Source organism: Rhinopithecus roxellana, chromosome 11 (assembly GCF_007565055.1).
Source record: "Rhinopithecus roxellana isolate Shanxi Qingling chromosome 11, ASM756505v1, whole genome shotgun sequence".
Classification (NCBI taxonomy): Eukaryota; Metazoa; Chordata; class Mammalia; order Primates; family Cercopithecidae; genus Rhinopithecus; species Rhinopithecus roxellana.
This window is the reverse complement of record NC_044559.1, coordinates 139,681,100-139,685,001: the sequence shown is the minus strand read 5'-3', so window position 1 is coordinate 139,685,001 and position 3,902 is coordinate 139,681,100. Positions and strand designations below refer to the sequence as shown.

At 49.7% G+C, this 3,902-nt stretch overlaps 1 pseudogene; it reads right to left on the bottom strand.

Annotated features, from left to right (window-relative positions):
- Positions 1-1,155: 1,155 nt before the first annotated feature.
- Positions 1,156-2,396, bottom strand: LOC104664331 (annotated as a pseudogene).
- Between the last annotated feature and the right edge of the window lie 1,506 nt (positions 2,397-3,902).

Below are 3,902 nucleotides of genomic sequence, written 5' to 3'. Positions count from 1 at the left end.
ACAGAGGCATCCTTTCAGAAATGGCAAGCGCCACCCCTCAGGGTGGGGAGTGTACTGAGTGTACTGAGTGTGCTGAGGCGGGGGTATTACGATGCATTGTCCAGGAACTGATTACAGCCTTTCTGAAAATATCAGAACAAACCAAATTACCTTTTTTTCTCTCACTCAACAACAATCAACACAGAAGACTTCTGTGACCATATGTGTAGGTTTTCTCCCCACCACAAGCAAGCAGGCACTTCTACATCAGACGATTCCGACATCGACACCTTCTACCTGCAGGTGGCCTCACACCCCATAAGCCCAAGCCTCACGTTCCAAGCCTGCCCTCCACTTTCAATGCCAATGGCAAGGTGATCTTACCTGTGATTCTGACCCACTGGCGTTCCCACCAATCAGTGTTCCCAGGACGTCTCCTTAGACTTGATTAATTTGCTAGAGTAGCTCACAGAGCTCAGGGAAAGGCCTACTTACATTTACTATAGAGAATGTTACAGAGGAGAGAGACACAGAGATGCTTGGGGCAAGACATATGAGGAAGGGTGAGAAGCTTCCATGCCCTCCTGGGGCTGTCAAACTAAAACGAAGAAGCTGAAAGGTTTGCTCCAAATGCCATTGTTTATCCATTTTTGACCACCTGATCTGTTCCATTAGCTTCAAAAGACGCCTTTTCATTTGTTTCGTTTTGCCTTTGATGACCTTCCGCCTGACACAAGCAGTCTTCTAGAATATAGGCCTGTGCTTGGCTTTTCTACACAAACAGGAGAAGCCTTCAATTGCTGGGGGACACTCATCTCCTCCTTCCAACTAGAGAGCGAGGTGTGTCCCCGGGAGAGTGTGACCTTGAGCTCCTCTCGGTCTTGCTTGGGACTTGGTCCAGGAGGTTATGGGAAGAAACTGGTTTAGAAGCTGACCTCATGGGTTCGCTATTCTTATGTAACACTTAGGAAGAGCAGAGACCCAGGCGATTCAGTCCCAAAGCAATGTTGTGGTCAACAGAACACAGTCCAGCTACCAACAGTTATTTCAAAATAATTCAAGCTCTTTGCTTATATTTCTTGAAAAAGGAAAGAAAGAAAGAAAGAGAGAGAGAGAGAAAGACAGAAAGAAAAAGGAAGGGGTGGCCGAGCTGGAAACTCGGCTTTAAGTCCCCTTTCAGGGGACCCTCAGGTGGGCGCCTGCTTGGAAACCTCTCCACCCCTCCAAACACTCCTTTCCTCCCTGAGTGTTCATTTGTTGATCCAGATTTTGAATAAAGTCGCACAGAATCCACCTGGCAAAAATGGAAACTGCCTGGAGGCCAGGACTGAGGGGAGGCCCGGAGCAGAGCGGGTGTGCGACCCTGCAGTGAGCAGGGAAGGCAGGCTGGGGACGTTCGCCACCTTGAGTGCCTCTGCTCCCCGCAGCCCTGAGACTCCAGGCTCGCCTGTTCCTCCCTCCCAGAGACCCTACCCGTCCTCCCCGCCGGGCTCCCTCGAAGTTCGGGGAAGGGGCAGGCTGCGTCCTTGGGATCTTTCTCAGCAGCCACAGCAGCGCATCCCAGCACCTCCTCCAGGAGCCCCGCCATCTCCTGCCACCCGGGCTTTCCCCACAGCGCAGCGTCGCCTCGTCCCCTCAGGGCTGGGACAGAGGTACCCGCAGACAGTGCAAAAGGGAAGTCCCTGTTGCCTTCCCATGCAAACTGTAGGGCGGTTAGAGCTGCTGGGGGAGGAAAGGAAAGAAGAAGAAATAAAGAGTGATATGGATACAAAGAAACAAACACGGAGCTTCCGTGGGCCTACAAAGGAGCCCCAGTAGAAGTACGCTGGGCCTGGGTCATCGCCTGCCTTCAGGGGGCTCCAACCTTCCCTAGGCCCCCCTCCCCCATCCACCTCCCACCCGCGGCCCACCCGGTGCCCCCCTCCCCCCCTTCTCGCCTTTCCATCCCCCCTCCCACCCGCAGCCCTCCCGAAGCCCCTTTCACCAGCTCCCCACCTCCACTCCTCGTCTCCCCAACCCCGCTCCCCGCCCCCTCCATCCCGCCTCCCACCCGCGGCCCTCCCGACGCCCCCCTCACCTCCCCACTCCCGAGGCCCTCCCGAGGTCCCCGGGCTCGCGCTCCTCCGAGTTGCCTGCGGCTGAGTCCTGGCGCTGCCAGGGACAGCCTGTCGGCGGGGCGCGGGGGGCGGGGGAGTCGTTCCCAACGAAGGGGAAGGAGGACTTTCGTGAGCATCTAAGGATTACATCCTCACTTTGTCTTCTGACTCTATCCACCCAGAGCCTGTGACCCTCATCTAGCCCGCGGCGCACAGACCCCGGCTCTGGGCACCCCTGGTGAGCGCCTTCTGCGCCAGGGCCCGCACAGCACCAGCCCGCGCTCTCCCCCAGCTTCTGTTCATTTGCTGCAGCCTGAACATCGGTGCTGCCAGGTGACAAATCCAGGCACGCAGAGATGTACATCCTTTATCCCGGGTGACACGACGTGGAGCTGAATCCAAGTCCGAGAGTCTGGTGACAGTGTCTGGGCTCTGACTGCGCAGCCATCTCACAGTGAAACAAATTGGGGACTGGCCTTGTCCTGAGTGGCCTTAGAACAGTGCAGTGGCCTGCAGTCTCCTGGCCAGTCTGTTGAATGTGGCAAAGATGAGGCACCTTGTAGCCTTACATGTTATTTTTCTTTCCTTTTCTCTTCTTCCTTTTCTTTTTTAAGGATTTGAATTAGTATATGTAAAGTGCTTAATGCAGGAGCTGGCGGGGAAAGTGGATACTCAGTAAATAACAACAATGGTTAATTGTAAAAAAGCATGCCATTTATCTGGTATAATTCCTCATTCTAAGCACCCTGTTAAGTAGTTGGTAATTCCTCACTTGAAAGAAATTATACAGAATTTTTGTCAGTTTTTAAAATATTGTTTTATTGTGATAAAATATTCATAACATAAATTTCACTCTTTTAATACTTTTAAAGTGTACAATGCAGATTAATAAGAGAAATGCACACAAATTTATTAACGTGTACATGGGGAAAAATAAGGTGATTACCCAATATCCATGAGGTCCAGATACTTATACAGCCTTTTTTCAGAGAGGAGGGTGGAAGGCAGAATGTAGGTGATTCTGTTGAGGGGCAATAAATGATTATTGAGAAGAATGAATGGGTCAGGAAAGAGAGAATAATTCGTAAATAGTTCTCTTTGAAAATTTAATAAGCCGGAGAAATGGATTATTTTTTGAAAGAGTCTATTCAGGTGTGGTCACGTGTTGGTTTTCTTTTCTGCAATACATAATGAGATAACAGGGAGGGGAAGGAAAAGTAGTTGTTCTCTTCTGTGGGTCTTCAGGGTCTTCATGTAGATAGGGGAGAGGACTCTTCCAGCTTCTGTTGATCTTGAGGGCCTTTAATTGAAAATACTCGTTATACCAGGGAGCCATATTTTGGGGCCAAGTTCCCTGCACTCCTTCAATCCTCCTGTTTGGAACTTCCCTAGAAGTTTCACATATCAACAGCTGAATCAGTGATTATGGAGAGATTTGGGTTAGAGGAAAAGAAGGCAAAGAAGGGGAAACAACAAATAGGGATAAGCAGAAAAGGAAAAATACATAAATATATTGTCGCATATCTTCTCGAATCAGTCTCTTAGTCCTAAGAGTAGAAGCATTCAGTCAAACAGCTGTGTCCATTCTAGGAGGTGGCACTACAGAGGGGCTGGGCTTCTACAGCTGATGCAGGCAAGCCAGTCCTTAATAAGAGGCATTTCTATGGAAACAAAAGAAAAACAAAGGTTTTCTTAATGTCTGGAGTAGTCCATAATAAACTAGTTTTTTTAGAGTCTCAGAAGTATTTTCAAATTGTAGTGGCAATCTTACAGATTTTCCTGGATTGTAGTCTGAATTATGTGTTCATGTATGTGAACTTCCTGAGT